Source organism: Nicotiana attenuata, chromosome 6 (assembly GCF_001879085.1).
Source record: "Nicotiana attenuata strain UT chromosome 6, NIATTr2, whole genome shotgun sequence".
NCBI classification, from domain to species: Eukaryota; Viridiplantae; Streptophyta; class Magnoliopsida; order Solanales; family Solanaceae; genus Nicotiana; species Nicotiana attenuata.
In genome coordinates this window covers 66,624,694-66,645,919 of record NC_031994.1, presented here as the reverse complement: position 1 = coordinate 66,645,919, position 21,226 = coordinate 66,624,694, and positions in this window count along the sequence as shown.

Here is a 21,226-nt window from a genome sequence, read left to right as displayed (position 1 = left end):
GCACGAGGTGACGAGAGTCCGTGCGTAGCTACTATTATGCCATTGTCCGGGTAGTTAGGGCCCAAAAGCATGTTATACTTGGATTATTTATGAACCTATTGATAGCTTGAATTGCTTAAATCACCTTGGATTAGTAAATGAATTTAAAAGGAGATTAAACATCATTTTTTCTGAATATTTAAAAAGAGAAATTATTTTATTTGGATAAATATTCCCGATAAGTTCTTAATTGACTGATTGAGCATGTATCTCTATGTGTACCTGCGTCGCATGCATGATTCGCGAGCAGGGCATGTGTTTATTTATTGAACGGGCCGAACGCGTCGGCAGATTAAATAGATGCATCTATAGGCGCGCCGTCGACCCTCGGCAAGTGCACCGTTTATTTCTGTTGGATCGGGCCGTCGCCTAGGTGTGATTTGCGCATGTTATATTGTTGCTTGGGAATTTTAAATGTGAAATTTGCCCTTCGTGGCTTGATATAAATTGATAAGATAATAAAGAGTAAACCTTGAAAATCCTTGATTATTTGTTGAAGGTGTTTACCTGTTTTCTGGCTTCGTGAATTAGGACTGCTATATAAATCCATGATTTCCTCACATTTTTAGTATATTGTCAATTGACCTCTAGTAAGTGTCGAAGTTGACCATCTCGTCTCTACTTCTTCGAGATTAGACGGGATACTCATTGAGTACACGTTGTTTACGTACTCATACTACACTTCTGTGCATTTTTGTTGCACAGGTATATTTATCTCTAGCAGCCCACTGGGCATAGCAGCACGGATGATTCGGGGACTAGGGGAGTTGCATTATTCGAGGCGGCCCGCAGCTAGTAAAGTCCCTTCCAGCAAATTGTATTTTCTTTCTGTCCACTGTATTCCGGACGGATGTTGTACTGTATTTTATTTCCTTATCAGTAGATGCTCATGCACTTGTGACACCGGGTTCTGGGATGGTTTTTAAATATTTTGTATTGATTGCTAGTATTTAATTTGAATTGAAGCAGTTATCTTTTTACATATGAAATTTAAAGGAAAATCTTGGTTTTTAAAATTGTTAAAATTGGAGTTTAATTAAGTAATTGGTTGGCTTGCCTGACGGCGGTGTCCGGCGCCATCACGACCCTTTGTGGATTTTGGGTCATGACAAGAAGAGTGAGAAACACTGTAATAAACCTATTTCAAAGTGCTGCAAGAGTATACCTTCAATCAGAACTTGATGACTTTATGTCCCGAATAGCTGTTGTTGATAAGAAAACATTCAACTATTTTATGGGGTAACCACCAGGAAGATGGGCTCGTTCACATTGTCCAAGACGACGATATGATATGCTAATAACAAATATTGTTGAGTCAATGAATAATGTTTTGAGACGTGCAATAGAATTGCCGCTTTTAACAATGATGTATTTCATACAAGAAAAATTGCAAAGCTGGTTCTATGAAAGAAGGACAACTGCAGAAGGAATATTCCGTGAGTTATCAAATTGGGCAGAAGCAACATTGGAAGAAAAAATTAAACCAGCTTTTACATTTAGAGTATTGCCCATTGATCGACTCAAATTCAATGTCAAAGAAGGGGGTATGGAATTTATTGTTGATCTAGACAAAAAAAACATGTGATTGTTCTGAATTTCAGCTAGATGAGATACCCTATGAACATGCAATTGCTGCAATTGAAAGTATATATCAAAAGAAATCGGCCTTTTTCTCGGCTTATTATACAAGGGACTTTTGGTTGAAACCATATGAAGGGCAAGTAAATTCTGTAGGTGATTCAACAACATGGGTTATACCAGATACTATTAAATTAGAAATCACTAAGACTCCAGATTCAAAAGTAATGCTAGGAAGAAGACAGAAGAATCGACATGCTTCCGGTATAGAATTCAAGAAGGAACCACGATGTGGTCGTTGCAAAAGATATGGGCATAAGAGAACAAATTGCACAAATTCCGCAGTAGTGCATCCTTATGCAAGAAAATACAGGAAAAAGAATGATTGGTTATATACAATAAGGTTGCGTAGGCTCATGTAAAAAATTGATTGTAATCCCGAATAATTTGTTCAGTATTCTTGTTTTTTAAAATATTATTACTGTCTATTTTTTTTTGTTTCTTGATTTGCTACAGTTATATTAAAAAAACATCTGGATTGTACACATTCAGTACAAAATACGGGAGATTATACTTTCAAGTGATATATCTCCAGCATAATATGCAGGAAACAAAATTTTAAATTATTTAATTCGAGCAAATTGGTCTAGATACAAATTTTGCACTGTTTTACACTTCTCCATTATTATATACTGGCTTATATTGCTTCATAAGTAGCATTTCTAGCATAATTTATAGGGAGAAACCAAAATAAGAACTCCAACAAGAGTTGCATCGGCAAAAATTATTAAATCTAACATATTATACTTAAAAATACACCATGAAAAATATAATCTCCGATCCTTACAACTTTATTTCAATTAATAAATCAGTCAAATTTAGGGTAAAAAATCTGGGTTGTGCATATCCAGTATAAAATACTAGACATTATGGTTTCGCAATATATACCTCCAGCATAATATACAAGAAACAAAATTTTAAATTATTTAATTTCAGTAAATTGTTCTAGATGCCAATTTTTCACTATTTTACACTTCTCTCCATTATAATATACTGGCTTATATAGCTTCCAGTACTATATGCGGGATTGTTTGATTTTTTCACATATCTAACCGTAAAATTTTAGTCATTATTCAGTTATTTCTTGAATTTCAAGAGGAATTATTATCAAAAAGTAAGGCAGAAAAAGATTTAAACAAAAATATATTATATTAGTAGAAAATAAAACTACATAGCCATCTTCCATATACTTTCACAAAACATAGCCTATTTCCAGATACTTCTAGTATAATCTACTGGAGTTTAAAGGTTTATACACCAAAAATGAACATAAAATAAAAAACTAATCATCCATATCGTCACTATCAAAGGAACTATATCCTCCAGAACCACCAGAACAACCATCTCGCGCAATGCTCTCCAGCCTATCCAGCTTGTCCTTGATTCTTCTTAAATCCCTTTCATACTTCTCTATGAACTCTTCAAACTTCATCTCAAATGCTTATATAATATCTTGTTTCATTTCATCAATTATGGTTCTGATCACGACATCCATTTTTGGTTATTTTTTATGTTTTGTGTATTAAAACTAGATGCGTTTGAGTGAATAAATCGACAAACAATAGCCTACATATATAGCAGGAAAAAAACTTCTACAGTGCACATGAAAAGACAGAAGGCAAATTGAACGTCACGGGTAAACATAAAGATTCATGAATCACAATTTTATGAAAAGAGTGAAAATGTAATTATTACTGTAACACAACTCCCAATGTAAAATATAAATTAAATTTTGTGGTTAAAAATGCATCAAAGACTGTACCCAATAGTTATATAAAGTAATGCAATTCAGACGAAATAATGAAATATTAAAGGAAACTACATTAGAATCACTTGTATGTTACGTCATAAAAATAGTTGTTAAATCATAAAATACCATATTTATTACGTAATACAAAGCAATGTGTATCATATTCCAGCAAATTATTTTGGATAATTTTTTTTTCGTGTTTTACACATTTCTATTATATGTATAGAACCCCAGTATAATATACAGAAACAAATCAAAATTAGACTCCAGTATACTGGATCAGTATAAATGCTCTAATTAGTGTAACACAACTCCAAACATATTGTAACGACCCATTTCTGAGAATAGGTCGTGATGGCGCCCAACACCATTGCCGGGCAAGCCAACGCGGAAGATACTAATTAAACTTTCATTTACCCCTACCCCGAAATAGTTGGAATAATTCTTTTAGTCGAAATAAGATCAGAAATGATTAATAAAGTCATAATAATCATACAACCCCAAAAATGATACCGTCTACTAATGTGTGTGCCAAGACCTGGTGTCACAATCTGTGGGCAACTAGTAGAATATACAAAAGAATCACACTATCCTACTGTCCGAAACACAAAATACATAAGAAAGACTTCTTCAGGCTGCTGAACGGCATGGAAGGGAAGCAGCTCACCGTAGAAGTCTCGGGTCCGCTCAGGGATACACACCAGACTGGTAGCCAGATACACCTGCCTCAGATCCTGTATAATTAAGTACTGAAGTGTAGTATGAGTACATAAACAATATGTACCCCGTAAGTATCCCGTCTAATCTGGAAGATGTAGAGACGAGAGGTCGACTTGACACTTACTAGGGTGAAATAATATAACAAGGAATTTATGCTAAGCACAAAAGTCAAAATTTATCAACAACTTGTAGCAAGAGGTAATAATTCACGTTCTGAACAATTTAGCAGTTAACCAGTGACATTTCAAGTAATGAACATGATAAATCACGAATAAGACTTCACATAGATATCATGCGCACATTATGCCGAGGTCGACGGCCCGATCCAACATAAAAATAAACTGTGCACTGCCAGAGGGTCAAATGGCCGAACCAAAGACGCATCTATTCATACCGAGGCGATTGGCCCGATCCACAAATATCAAGTAATATCAAGTTCACACGAAGGCGCATTTATATTCAACAAACTCATACTCACCAAGTATTTATGCTCACTTTTATTCCTTTCCAGGTTTTCTAGCATATCCTAAGCGGTTGCATTAGCAAGAAAACATTGAGATATTCACAATTATAGCATGATATGGGTCCTAGACTACCTGGACAATTAACATAATAGTAGCTACGCACGGACTCTCGTCACCTAGTGCGTCCGTAGCCCCCGCATTTAGTAGAAAATTACTCAATTATTACACCTATGGGGACAATTCCCTCTTACAAGGTTAGAAAGGAGACTCACCTCGCTCCAAGTGCACTTCCAATACCAAGATCGAGCCCAAATCATCAATTCGGAGCCGAACAATCCCAAACTAGTTAAATTAAGTAAGAACTAGTCAATATAGACTCACAAGATCGAATTATATCTAATTAAGAAATTTCCCAACCCTTAACACAAGTTTCCTAAAATCCGACCCCGAGCCCACGTGCCCGAATTTTGAAATTTTTTGAAGGAAGTTGTTCTCTACAACCTAAGGATCGATAATATATGATTTCTAAGTTATTCTGTCACGACCCTAGCCCCGAACCCGGTCGTGATGGCGCCCCTCGTGAAGACAAGGCCAGCTAGACCAAACAGAACACCTCTTTTAAACAGATAAATACCATAAACAGTTGTTAAACATGATATAATAGTCATAATTAGCGGAAATAACGATAACAATAGGAGAAACCATCCCACCACAGCCCCAATCGGGGTGTCAGAGGTCATGAGCAACTAAGAAATCCAGATATGAGTCTACTGAACACTAAGTCCGGTACAATAGTTCTAGGAACATGAGAATGATAAGATAGGGGAGGCACGGGGGCTGCGGACGCTGACAGCTACCTCGTAATCTCCAAGTCACTGCCGGGACTGGGAAGGATTAGGACTCAGGAGAGGTCTCTGCTATACCTTAATCTGCACACAAGGTGCAGGGAGTAATGTGAGTACTCCGACCTAGTGAGTAATAATTATAAATAATGGCTGAAAGTATGAAAGCACGTAAATGCACAAAGCAATTCTATATTAAGCAGTAAAATCGCATAAGGCAGTAAATCAATGAAATAATCAAGTAAAAATACCTTTAACAAGTAAATCAGGCAATTTGACAGATAAGTAACAAATAGAAATCTGCTCCTCGGGCACAATATCAATCACTCAGAACAGTATCAGCCCCTCGAGCTCACTCTCAGTATAGTCTCAGCCCCTCGGGCTCACTCTCAGCTCAAATGGGTATCCGCGCTCACTGTGGCTATGCAGACTCCGGAGGGGCCCCTTACGGCCCAAGCTCTATATCAAGCCACCTCGTGGCATCATCTCTCGGCACTCGGCCTCCCATCACTCGGCACTCGGCCTCACATCACTCAAGCCACCTCGTGGCGTATAAAATACCTCAGGCCCTCGGCCTCATATCACTCAGTATATCCTCACATATTGCCCTCGGCTTCACTCAGTCCGAAAATCATCATAAGCCCCTCGGGCATTAGTAAAACAGCAGTTCTTAGCCCAAAACATCATTTAAGTATCAAAACTGAGTAAAAGTGGCTGAGTTTGTAAAACAGTAGATATCAACAGGACTGAGTTCAAGTAATAATTCAGAACAGTGAGGAAATAGTGATAAAAATCCCCGAAGGGTTCAAACAGTTGGCATGAAGCCCAAATATGGCAATCAGCCCAAGTCATGATGATAACAAACAAGTTTTAATCAAATACGCGGTAAATTCATCAATCGGGACGGATCAAGTCACAATCCCCAACGGTGCTCTACCCCACGCTTGTTGTCTGGCGTGCAAGTCACCTCAATATAGCACTACAATGTGCAAATCCGGGGTTTCAAACCCTCAGGACATCATTTAACATCATTACTCACCTCGAACCGGCTAAAGCTCTAGCTCGCTATGCCCTTGCCTCTCAAATCGGCCTCCTCGCGCGTCGAATCTGCCCAAAACCAGAACGAATACGTCACAATAGGCTAAGGGAACAAAACCTAAGCGAAAACAATCGAAAAATATCAGAAATCCCGAAATTAGCAAAACCCGAGCCCCGGGCCCACTTCTCGAAACTCAGAAATTTTCAAATCAACGGGTTCCTTATCCTTCCACGAGTTCATACATATCAAAAACTCTCAAATCCCACCTCAAATGGCCCTTCAAATCCCAATTTAAAATCTCAAAATCCCAAGCCCTAGTTCTTCCATTTTTGCTTAGTTTCCATGAATCTATAGGTTAATTTCACAATAGAATCACGTTTTTTGTTCATAAATCTTACCTCCAATCACTTATCCTTGAATCCTTCTTCAATTTCCCTCAAAGAGCTCTCAAAATACTCAGCTATGGAGGAAAAATGGTTCAAAATCGCAGATGAAATGTTTATAAACTTTCTGCCCAGCTCTGGAATTCCTTCATCGCGATCGCGGCCCAAGCCTCGCGATTGCGGAGAGCAAAATTTCCATGACTTCAAAATACTCTATGCGAACGTGATGCCTGCTCTGCGAATGCGATGCTTTCCTTCCCCAGCCTACGTGAACGCGGAACTCCAGCTGCGAACGCGAAGGGTAAAGACCCCTGACTCACAAATCCTTCTATGCGAATGCGAAAGGTCCTATGTGAACGCGATGCACAACCAACTGGCCTTCCGCAAACGCGGACCCTCAGACGCGAACGCGAAGAGCAATTTACCAGCCCTCAAATTTCCTCCTACGCGATCGCGAGGGACCTCATGCGATCGCGAAGACTTAAAATCCTCTGCAACTGCTGCTCAAAATCTGCAACTTCTCAACATAGAAATTGGTCCGATTGACCATCTGAAACTCACCCGAGGCCCCCAGGACCTCAACCAAAAGCACCAACACGTCCTAAAACCTCATTCAAACTTGTTCCAATCATCAAAACACCTCAAAAAACACAAAAACCATCAATTTACATCGAATTCAAGCCTAAGTTTTCTAAAAACTTCCGAAACACGCTTTTGATCAAAAACCCAACCAAACCACCTCCGAATGACCTGAAATTTTACACACACATCCCAAATCACATAACGAAGCTACAGCAACTCTCGGAATTCTATTCCGACCCTCGGATTAAAATCTCACCTATCAACTGGAAATCGCCAAAATACTAACTTTGCCAATTCAAGCCTAATTCTGCACCCGACCTCCAAAACCACTTCCGATCACACTCCTAAGTCACAAATCACCTCCCGAAACTAACCGAACCATCGGAACTCACATACGAGCCCTCTAACTCATAAGTCAACATCCGATTGACTTTTCCAACTTAAGTCTTCTTAAAAGAGACTAAGTGTCTCATTTCTTATCAAATTCACTCCGAACTCAAACCAATCAACTCGACCACATAAAAACACGGATAACGAAGCATAAAGAAGTAGAAATGGGGGAAACAGAGCGGTAACTCGTGAGACGACTGGCCGGGTCGTCACATATTCGATAGCAAATTTCATGGCTAAATCTAACTTTTACTAAAACCCTAGGTTTTTGCTCTAATCCCATGGTTTCACCTTAATACTAGTGCTTAATCTACCTAAGACACAATTATTAAACTAGAAATAGGTAGAACACACTTACCTCAAGATGCTAGGTGAAGATCTTCTCTCAAAAGCTCTAAAATCGCCAATGGAAGAGTGGAAAGTGACAAAAATGACTTAGAACCCTTATTAAATGAACCTCACTACTTCAGCGATTTCCGCACCTGCGGTTAGGGTACCGCATCTGCGGTCCCGCATCTGCGAGAAATGGACCGCATCTGCGAAATGGGTCAAAAAGAGCTGGGACCGCTTCTGCGGTCTCCAGGCCGCATCTGCGGAGCCGCTTCTGCGGCTTGGGAGCCGCTTCTGCGGTTCCTGGCCTGGACTGCCCTGGGCCGCTTCTGCGATGAAAGGACCACTTCTGCGGCGTCGCACCTGCGGTCCACCAACCGCAGGTGCGGTTATGACAGAAGCAGCAACCTTCAGCTCTTCTCAAAATTTTCCACTTCACTCGAGCCTCGTCCGATTGACGCTCGGGGCTCCCGGGCCCCGCCCGAACATACCGACAAGTCTGAAATCACGAGACGGACCTACTTGAACCTTCGGAATACCCGAAACAACATTAAATCTAGTAATCACCCTCTTAAACCAAATGAATCAAATTTATGAACTTCAAGTTCGTAATTTTCCTCCAACGGGCCAAAACGCCTTTAAACTACTCGGATTGACGCCAAATTTTGCGGGTAGGTCTTAAATGATATTTCGGACTTGTACCGGGCTTTAGAACCAACATAAGAGCCCGATACCCATGAAATCAATCATTAGTTAGTTTCTTTAAATCCTTAATATTTCAGATTAACAATTTCTAATAGAAATACATTACTCGGGCTAGGGACCTCGGAATTCGATTCCGGGCGTACGCCCAGGTCCCACATTTTCCCACGGACCCTCCGGAACCGTCAAAACACGAATCCGGGCCTGTTTGCCCAAAATGTTGACCAAGGTAAAACTTAGCCTTTAAGAAAAATCCTAACGAGTTAAATGTGCATATTTCAATCCAAACTCTTCTAAATCCCGAACCAACCATCCCCGCAGGTCGTAAATTAGTTAAAGCGAGCACAGAGAGTTTTATTTGGGGGAACGGGGTTCTAAAAAGGCAAACGACCGATCGGGTCGTTACACATATAATATAATTTGTGGTTAAAAATACATAAAACACTGCACCCAATGGTTAGGTAAAGTACTGGAATTCAGACGAAATGATGAAATATTATAGGGAATGATGAAATATTATAGGCAACTATACTAGAGTCACTTGTATGTCACGTCATATAATAGCTATTACGTCATAAAATACTAATTGCTTTACTCTTCTCCAATATAATACACTGGTTTATATCACTTCATAATTAGAGTTTCCAGCATAATATACAGGAACCAACCTATGAAATCAAACTTATTATGCTTAAATCAATATAAATAGCTTCAAATTCAGCAAAATATACTTTATTGTACACATCCAGTTTAAAATACTGGAGAAAATACTTGCAGGTGATATTGCAGCAGCATAATATACTTTATTGTACACATCCAGTTTAAAATACTGGAGAAAATACTTGCAGGTGATATAGCCGCAGAATAATATACAGAAATCAAAATTACACAAACAAATAAAAATTACACTCCAGTATACTAGATCGGTATAATCCTGTAAAATTATGATATCCAACTTATTATTCATAAAATATAGACTCCTATGAAATAATTTTGAAAATGTAATTATTACTATAACAAAACTCCCAACGTATAATATAATTATACATAAAAACACACCATCAAAATTATAATCTCCAATCCTTATAACTTTATTTCAATTAATAAATCGGTCAAATTTAGCGTAAAAAATTTGGATTGTGCACATCCATTAATAAATATTGGACATTATGGATTAACAATATAAACCTCTAGTATAATATACAGGAAACAAAATTTTAAATTATTTAATTTCAGTAATTATTCTAGATACCTATTTTACACTTCTCTGCATTATAATATACTGGGTTATAACGCTTTAAAAGTAATATTTCCAGCATAATTTATAGGGAGCAATCAAAATAATAACTCCAACATGTTAGATTATATTAAATCTAACATATCAATATAAATAGCTTCAAATCCTGCAAAATATACTTTATTATACACATCCAGTATAAAATACTGGAGAAAATACTTGCAGGTGATATATCTGTAGCATAATATGCAGGAATCAAAATTACAAAAACAAATGAAAATTAGACTCCAGTATACTGGATCAGTATAATCCTGTAAGATTATGATATCCAACTTATTATCCATAAAATATAGACTACTATTAAATGATTGTGTCACGATCCAAGTTCGCCCTCCGTGAACTGTCGTGACGGCACCTAGTCTCTATGACTAGGTAAGCCTAACAATTTCGGAAAAAGAATCAAAATGCGGAAAAAACTAATAAAAATTGAAGATCAACAAATATAGAAGTGTTTAAGATGCCGCTCGACATATACCAATACAAGATCTCAAAAACTGAACAACTCCCAAAACCCAGAATCTCATGAAATCACAAGCTATGTATACTTCATTGTGCTCTAACTCAGAATGTCTAAACAAAAGTAAATACATAAGGGCTAATACTATAAGAGAGAATGGAAAGGGACTCATCGGTCTGCGGACGCGGCAGATATACCTCAAAGTCTCTGGTGAATCACCTCGACTCAAGAGTAGTAGGGCTGATTCGGAATACCTGGATCTGCACATGAAAAACATGCACAGAAAGGGCATGAGTACACCACAGCGTACTCAGTAAGTACCAACCCTAACCTCGGTCGAGTAGTGACGAGGAAGGTCAGGGCCCTACTGATTATAGCTAAAAAAATAAGATAAAACAATATAGAATACGACAATATAGTTAAATGCTAACAGTATGAACTAACACAGGATAATAAGAATAACAATAACTAGTATAGAGATAGAAGTAATCATGGAAAGAACACAACTCAGCATAGAGATAACAGCCGGGAATCTCCCAGGATACCGTCCTGTAGTCCAAATATAAATATCCAGTGGATCTCCCGGGATACCGTCCCGTAGTCCAACTCATGGTGCACGGGGATCTACCGGAATCCCGATCCGTAGTCCCAAATGTAAATACCCAGTACTGGGGGAATCTACCGGGTGCAGTCCCGTAGTTCCAATATAAAAGTGCAGGGGGATCTCCCGGAATACAAATCCGTAGTCCCAAAGTAAACATACAGGGGATCTCCCGGGATACCGTCCCGTAGTCCCAAAGTAAATAGACAGCAGCAACAAGACGAATACTCAATTCAATTCAAATTTCATACCAAGGTAAAATAGGTATTTCTAACCTAGCATGCTGCACATAATCCAAATAAGGCAGTTGAGCAAATAAACAATTAAGTCAATTAGACATGCTTCCCTAAGCTAACAGCATGCTTAAATTGCAAGTAGTATAAACAGGAAAGGAAACACAATTTTAGTTACTTAATGAAAACCGGATTTTCAACAATTAGCACAAGTACGCACTCGTCACCTCACGTACAAGGCATTTCAATTATCAACAATACCAAATCCGAAGGGGAGTTCCCCCACACAAGGTTAGGCAAGCCACTTACCTCAAACCGACTCAAAATCAACCCGAAACCACGCTCTTGCCATGAGTACTCGACTCCAAATGGCCCAAATCTATTCAAATCAATTGCATAATGTAAATAACACTTCAAATAACTACTCCAACTAATTAATTCTAAGCTAATACGCAAAATTAGGAAAAATGACCAAAATGCCCCCCAGGGCCCACGTCTCGGAATTGGGTAAAATTTACAAATTTGAAATCCTCATACCCTCACGAGTTTGTTTATACCAAACTTATTCCAATGTGACATCATTATCTAGATCAAAACCCCAAAATTAGGCCTAAGGACTTTTCCTCAATTTTTCAACCCAAATCTGAAATTAAATGACAAAACTAAGGTTAGATTATAGGAATACAACTAAAAGGGATTAGGAATCGTTACCCACTGATCTCCTCTTCAAAATCCTCCCAAAATCGCCCTCAACCGAGCTTTGAATTAATTTTTCCAAGTTTTGAACTTAACCCTCGATTCTGCCCCTTTTCTGACCAGTGTAACCACATCTATGGTCCATTTTACGCTTCTGCGGGTCCGCTTCTGTGGCCTAATCCACCGCACCTGCGGATTTTCACTTAAAGGTCTGGACTACACCTGCGGTCACTCTATCGCACCTGCGCCATCGCAGATGCGTCTAGGTGTCCGCTTCTGCGGCTCCGCCTGACTCACCTATTGGCCGCTTCTGCGACTTGCTTCCGCATCTGCGGGAGTCGCACCTGCGGCCTCCCAACCACAGATGTGGTTATGACAGCAACCATAAAACTTCAGCTGCAAACCCAACTCAAAATCTCCCATTAACCATCCGAAATCACCCCGAGACCTCGGGACCTCAACCAACAACACGAACAAGTCATATACAACTATCCAAACTTATACCAATCTTCAAAGAACCTCAAACAACATCGAAATACCAAATCACCTTGAATTCAAGCCTAAGAAATCCAAAAACTTCCAAGTTACGCTTTCAATCAAAAATTGTATCAAAGCTCGTCCGAATGACCTGAAATTTTGCACACTCGTAACATTCATCACTACGGAGCTACTCGAACTTCTGGAATTCCATTCCGACCCTGATATCAAAATCTTACTATCGAACCGGAAACTTCAAAAATTCCACTTTCGGCATTTCAAGCCTAAATAAGCTACGGACCTCCAAAACACAATCCGAACACGCTTCTAAACCAGAAATCACCTAACAGAGCTAACGGAACCAACGGAATTCCATTCCGAAGCCACCTTAACACTATTATGTCTACGGTCCAAATTCTAAAACTTAAAGTCTCATTCAGGGACTAAGTGTCCCAAAACACTCCGAAACCCAAATTAAATCCTCCAGGCAACTCACAATAGCAGAAACAAACACGAGGAATGCAGTTAATAGGGGATCGGGGCGTATATTCTTAAAATGACCGACCAGGTCGTTACATCCTCCCACACTTAAACATTCGTTCGTCCTCGAACGAGCATAGAGACATACCTGAAGTAGTGAAAAGATGAGGGTAACAACTGTACATATCCTGCTCGGTCACCAGGTCGCCTCCTCGACCGGCTGACCCCACTACTGAACCTACACTGATGCAATGTTCTTTGACCTCAACTTCCGAACCTGCCTGTCTAATATCGCCACTAGCTCCTCAACGTAAGATAGGTCCTTGTCCAACTGGACCGAACTGAAATCCAACACGTGCGGCGGATCACCGTGATACCTTCGGAGCATCGAAACATAAAATACTGGATGAACTCCTGTCAAGCTGGGAGGTAAGGCAAGCTCATAAGCAACCTCCCCAACATGCCTCAATATCTCAGAAGGGCCAATAAACCTCAGACTCAACTTCCCTATAACGACCTGACCGGTCGTTTTGAGCCCTAATGCGTCGTTCAGCAGTCTGAGGCCATGAGCAACTTCATTTCACGTGTTATGAATTGTACGCATGGTCGGAATTGGATTTTGGGAAGTTCGGAGTTGGTTTGGGAAGAGACTTCTCATTTCGGAAGCTTAAAGTTGAAAGAATTAACTTGGATTAGATTTTTGTGTAAACGACCTCAGAATCGGGATCTGAAGGTTCCAGCAGGTTAGTATGATGATTTCAGACTTGGGCGTATGCCCGGTTCGGGTTTTGGATAACCCGGGAGCATTTTGACGCCTATTGTGGAAGTTAGCATTTTAGAAGAAATTTCATAAGTTGGGCTTGAAGTGCATTCCAGTCTTATCGATGTCCATTTGGGATTCCGAGTCTGTGAATAGCTCCGTATGGTGATTCTGGAGTTGGAAGCGCGATCAGAAGTGGATTCGGAGGTCCGTAGGTCATTTTGGAGTCATTTGGCTAAAGATAGAATTTGAAGGTTTTTGAGGAGTTTGACCGGAAGTGGACTTTTTGATATCGGGATCGGAATCCGAATCCGAAAGTTTGAGTAGGTCCGTAATGACGAATATGACTTGCGTGCAAAATTTGAAGTCAATCAGACGTGATTTGGTAGGTTTAAACATCGAAAGTAGAAGTTTGAAATTCTAAAGTTCATTAAGCTTGGATTGCAGGTCGATTCATGGTTTTAGCATTGTTTGAGGTGATTTGAGGCTTCGAGCAAGTCCGTGTTATGTTTTTGGACTTGTGCGGGTGTTTGGTTTGGAGCCCCGGGGGCTCGGGTGAGATTCGGGATAGCTTCGGAGTGATTTGCTAAGAAATAGGATTGCTGGTGCTGGTATGATCGCAATTGCGATGTATTGGTTGCAAATGTGAACATCGCATTTGCGAGGTTCCGTTCGCATTTGCGAACCTGGGCATCTGGGGGATTGTTCGCATTTGTGACGTTTGGGTCGCTTTTGCGAGGCCTGAAGGGTTCGCATTTGTGAAACCCTTATCGCATTTGCGAATTTGGCCAAATCAGTCAGGGGTCGCATTTGCGATGGAGTCTTCGCATTTGCGAAGCTCGCATTTACGATCTTCTTGTCGCAATTGCGACGATGGCTGGAGGGGAGCAGGCTTCGCATTTGCGAGGTTTTTGTCGCAATTGCGACCCTCGCAATTTCGAACCAGGTATCGCAAATGCGACATCAGAGGCCTGTGTCCAGCTATTAATTTCGAGACTTAGACCATTCAGCTCATTTTCTTCATCCGCTTAGGCGTTTTTTGGAGCTTTTGGAAGAGGGTCTTCACCTAGCACTTTGAGGTAAGTAATTGTAACGACCCGACCGATCGTTTTGAACTTTTGCACTTTGATCGCTAGTTCTCAGGCATGACTTGCCCCGTGTTATGTATTATGACTAATGTAGATCGTTGGTTTTTGTTTTCAAGTAGATTTGGAATGAATTTGAAAGAACAGTTTTAGTTGAATGCTTTGAATTTGAAGGGTTTGACCGAGAGTTGACTTATTTGTATATGAGCTCGGATCGTAGTTTTTATGATCTGGTTAGCTTCGTTATATGATTTGTGACTTAGGAGTATGATCGGAAGTGATTTTGGAGGTTCGGTGTAGAATTAGGCTTGAATTGGCGAAGTTAGTATTTTGGCGAATTCCGGTTGATAGGTGAGATTTTGATCCGAGGGTCGGAATGGAATTCCGAGAGTTGTTGTAGCTTCGTTAAGTGATTTGGTATGTGTGTGTAAAGTTTCAGGTCATTCGGACGTCGTTTGGTTGGGTTTTTGATCGAATGCGTGTTCCAGAAGTTTTGGAAGAACTTAGGCTTGAATTCGATGTAATTTGATGGTTTTGGTATTGTTTGAGGTGATTTAATGATTGGGATTTAATGATTGGAACAATTTTGAATGGTGTTATAGGAGGTGTTGATGCTTTTGGTTGAGGTCCCGGGGGCCCCGGAGTGATTTCGGATGGCCATCGGGATGAATTTTGGACTTATGAGATTGCTGGTGTATCTGGCTTCTGGTATTTCTGCATCTGCGGAAAACGAACTGCAGATGCGGTTGCGTAGGTGTGGAAGGGAGGTTCGCAGGTGCGGTTATTTGGCTTGGATGGATGAGTCCGCAGATGCGGTAAGGGAGTCGCAAGTGAGAATTTTGGGTCATTGAGGACTTCAGCAGAAGCGGATGGTGGTCCGCATATGCGGCGTCCGCAGAAGCAGATATAGACCGTAGAAGCGGTCCAGGCGGTTAAGTAGAACTTCGCAGAAGCGGTGGAATTGCGGAGAAGCGGAAACCGCAGATGCGGTGTATGGGCCGCAGAAGCGAAAAGGCCTGGACAGAAAAAGGGTTTTAAGGTTTCATTTTTGTTCCGCGAGCTAAGGTATTCTTCCACCATGTTTGGACAACCTTGAGAGCTTTTGGCCGGGAATTGAAGGTGATTTCGACCGGGTGTGATTGGAGGTAAGTTCTATGATCTAAATTCATGATTTAATGGAAGAATTAACCTAGAAATTCACGGAAATTCATCAAAAAGGGAGAAAAGCTAGGGCTTGGAAATTGGTATTTTAAAATGGGATTTGATGGGTCATTTGGGCTTGGATTTGGGAGTTTTTGGTATGTATAGACTCGTGGCGAGATAAGGAATCCGATGATGTTAAAATTTCTGATTTTCGAGAAGTGGGCCCGGGGCCCGGGTTTTGCAAATTTCGTGAATTTCGATATTTTTTGAGTCTTTTCGATTGGGTTATGTTCCCTTAGCCTATTGTAACGTATTTGTTGTGGTTTTGATCAGATTCATCATGCGAGGAGGCCGATTGGGCATAGCCAGCTAGAGTTTGGCCGGCGTGAGGTAAGTAATGATTGTAAATACTGTCCCGAGGGTTTGAAACCCCGGATCACACATCGTTGTGTTACCTTGAGGTGACTTGCACGCTAAATGACGAGCGTGGGGTAGAGCACCGCTGGGGATTGTGACCTAGTCCATCCCGAATGACTATTTTAATGAGTAATTGATGGTTAATTGTTTGATGTTATTATACCTTGGGTTGTATGCCATGTTTGGGGCTTTGTGCCGACTTGCTGAGACCCTTAAGGGCATTTGACTGATTTTCCTCACTCTACTTGTTGAAAGTATATCCTCAGTCATGTTTTTATCTGTATATTTCTCAAACCTGGCTCTATCATTATATTCTAAAAAAAAATGCGGAAAACTGTTTGGGCGGAGTTCCCTGTTTTACTGATATAGACCGAGGGTCTGATTGTGAGAGTGACGACTGAGATAGACTGAGAGTCTGATGGTGATGTTAATGACTGAGAGAGGCCGAGGGCCTAGTTGTGAGGATTATATATCTATGGATCGGGCTGCACGCCGCAGCAAAGTGTATATATATATATGGATACGGATCGGGCTGCACGCCGCAGCAATGCTTATATGGATCGGGCTGCACGCCGCAGCGATATATATATTGGATCGGGCTGCACGCCGCAGCAATATTGCTCTTGGGCCGTAAGGGGCCCCTCCCGGAGTCTGCACACCCCCAGTGAGCGCCGTCGACGATATATGGATCGGGCTGCACGCCGCAGCGGTTATTATATATATATGGATCGGGCTGCACGCCGCAGCGATTACTATATGGTACCTATTGAGCGTGAGTGCTGAGTGTGAGCACTGATTGGTAAGAGTTGAGTCACGAGGGGCAGAGAGGCTAGCCCGAGGGCGATAGATATAGACATGCATATGAGTGATGTTGCCTGAGAGGCCTGTTTATGAACTTATTGATTTCACTTCTCCTTAGAGTGAGTTTTTATCGAATATGTTAATTGATTGACTGTTTTCACTCATTTTTATATTGAGCCTCTGTCGGAAGCTGAACAAATGTTTTAAAACAACTTTTATTTAAACTGGGGTTTATTAGATGTTCAGAAATTAATCACTGATTTGGCATTTGGTTATTTCCACCGAGATTTTCAAGTTATGAAGTATTCATGATTACTGTTTTACCCGAGGGGCTGTTTTACGAACTATGCTTTGCCCGAGGGGCCGATTATTTCTTTAATCTCTATTATTATTTTAAATGGTATTGAACCCCTACTGAAACTGCTGGAAGCATTTCAAAAATGATTTTCACTAAAAGCTGGGTTTTAAAAGGAAAGGTTGACTCGTATTACGATTTGAAAACCTGTGGTGTTTATTGAGTCTAACGCGAATGTGGATTCATTGTTTCCTACTGCTCAGTCTTTATTTACTCTTATTACTTACTGGGTTGGAGTACTCACATTACTCCCTGCACCTCGTGTGCAGATGCAGGTATTTATTCACCCGGTAGCAGGTTTTGGATGATTGGAGGCAGAGCTACAGGAGTTTAGCGGGGTGACTGCCAGCGTTCGCAGCACCGCTTCTCTCTCTGTTGTTCTTTATTCCTGTTCAGTGTATTTTTAGACCTTGTAGTTGTATTTACACTCTTATAGATGCTCGTGACTTGTGACACCCGATTGGGGCTGTGTTAGGTTGTACTTCCGCTAATTAATATCATTAAATCATATTTAGACTCCTTATTCATGTTTAACTCTTTTTGAAAAGGCGATATGGGTTGGTTGGCTGGCCTTGTCTTCACGAGAGGCGCCATCACGACCGGATCGGGGTTTGGGTCATGATAGTAATTTCTACACAACATGAGTTAAATACATAGATTATAGGTAGATTAACATGTGAAAATCAGGGAAAATCAAGGGTTTTAGATGAAAACCTAGAATTTGGTAAAAACAAGATTTAACCACGAAATTTGTTAGGGAATGGAGTAAAAATCATATATTCTTGATCCCTAGGTTATGGGTAACGACTTTCTTCAAAAAAAATTCGGAATCCGGGCATGTGGGCCCGGGGGTGAATTTTAGGAACCTTGCATTTAGGGTCGGGAAGTTGGTTTAATGATTAGAATATGAACTTTTGAGCATGTATTGACTAGTTCTTACCCTATTTGAATAGTTTTGGATCGTTCGGCTCAAAATTGGAGTTTTGAGTGCGTTCTTGAATCGGAATATAGGCTTCGGAGCAAGGTGAGTCTCCTTTCTAACCTTGTAAGATTGAATTGTCCCCATAGGCGAATTAATTGGTTATGTGCTCCTATTTTTGGGGGCTACGTACGCACGAGGTGACGAGAGTCCGTGCGTAGCTACTATCATGCTATTGTCCGGGTACTCTAGGACCCAAAAGTATGCTATACTTGGATTAATCGTAAACTTATTGACAACTCGAATTGCTTAAACCACATCGAATTACTAAATAAATTTCAAAAAGGATTAAACTGCTTTTCTTAAATTGTTAAAAGAGAAAGTGGCTTTTATTGAATAAATATTCCCCGATAAATTCTTAATTGGCTATCTGAGCATGTATTTCTATGTGTGCCTGCGTCGCATGTATGATTCGCGAGCAGAGTGATTGTTTATTTTATGTTGACCGTGTCGCATGGATAGTTCGTGAGCGGGGTAATAGATGCATCTATGATTCGCGCCGTTCGAACCTCGGTAGTGCACATTTTATTTTCTGTTGGAGCGGGCCGTATGCCTCGGCATGATTTGCGCATGCTTGCATTGCTTCCTTGAACTTATTAAAGTTGTTATTGCCTCTTCATGGCTTGAGAATATTTGGATAATAATGAAAGGAATTTTGGAAATTTCCTATAAACGAATTAATTGTTTACTTGTCTCCTTCTATTGGATTAAAATCATGTTTATAGAAATCCACGATTTAATGTATTATTGACATCATTATTGGACCACTAGTAAGTGTCGAAGTCAACCATCTCGTCTCTACTTCTTCGAGATTAGACGGGATACTCATTGAGTACACGTTGTTTTTGTACTCATACTACACTTCTGTGCGTTTTTGTTGCACAGGTATATGTAACTCTAGTGGCCTACTGGACGTAGCAGCATGGTTGATATAGAGACTTAGGTGAGCTGCACTTCTCGAGGCGACCCGCAGCCAGCAGAGTCTCTTTCAGTTATCTGTATTTATTTTCTGTCCAATATTGTGGTCCGGACAATTGTTGTGTTTTATTCCCTTCTTAATAAATGCTCATGCACTTGTGACACCGGGTTCTGGTATGGTTTTGAAATATTTTGTATTAATTGCAATCATTTAGATTGAATTGAAGCGGTTATCTTTTAATTTATAAAATTTAAGGAAAATCTGAGTTTCAAGATCGTTAAAATGAGAACTTCATCAAGTAATTTGGTTGGCTTGCCTGACAGCAGTATCCGGCGCCACCACGACCCTTAGTGGATTTTGGGTCGTGACAACATGGTATCAGAGCACTAGGTTCCTAGGGTCTCACGAGTCATGTGCAAGTCTAGTAGAGTCTCGCGGATCGGTACGGAGACGTCTGTACTTATCCTCGGGAGGCTGCAGGACTATTAGGAGTACTTCCCTTCTTGATTCCTTATAGTGCGATTTGATCCTTGGAGGCGTATGCCTTTAATTCATTCCTACTCAATCTTACGCGACACGAACCGCTTGTTATTAATCGAGAATTGAAGAACTGTAATGGTACTACAGATGTGATACGGGATGTTTCTCCCGGTATAGCTGATCGGATTATTATCGTCGCTTTGTAGAAAAATATTTTATTGTTTCAGCCCAGTAGCGGTACTTTTGAGGGCTGAGGCTAGGCACAAGTTTCCATGATGCTATAAACTATTGTTCCGCAGTATTGATATGATGGTAGGACATTTGCCTACGTGTTGGGGTAGTGAATGACTTGAAGGGAGGTTTACGCAGTGCATAATCTAGAGAATCAGTATTTTATTCCCGATAGAGGAAAGGCAATCGGGCTAAGAATGTTCAGATTTGGGTTAATGGAGTAGCGAGGCTGGGTGTTTTCAAGTGTTATTCTTTATCTGCGACATGGTATTGTCGTCCTCAATTGTATGTGTTAAGTTCGCCGGTGTTTTGGTCTTCTGCAATTCGCCTTTGGGGCAAGCTATGGTGAAATAGTATCAAAAATACGGCTGTCAGATATCGCGGGGTGCGGTAGTTCAGGGTTGAATCAGTGTTTCTAATGTCGACGGTATGAGAAAGATGATCTTCCGCAAGGCGTAAAGTTAGCAGCAATTGTGGGTTCAAGTGCCACAAAGATAGATTTTATTTAAGGCAACAACTGAGCAGCAAAAGATGAGGATAGACCTGTGGGAAGTGTTAGGCGGTGGCTAATAATTTCTAGAAGACCGAGTATAAGGGGTCAAGGGTCGAGTAGTCGATTAAAGGGATGAGTTCCGCCAAAGTGGGAGAATGGCGGAGTTGCATATGGGCATTGTGGTAGGATGACTATGCACCTTAATAAGAGTTTGGAGTGATTTGGGGAAAGTTTAGTGATTGGTGATTGGGGCCTACGAATTAATTTGAAGTATGGGCTATTATGCGGCAGGAGATTTGATATAACGGGAAGGAGCTGCTTGAATGAAGAAGGATGCAATATAACTTTAAATTGGAAGAATGTTGCCGCACATTTAATTGATGTCCACGAGGGGTGAATGGACTTGTGCAGCTGGAGAGTGAGCTCGGACTCAGGATGGGTTA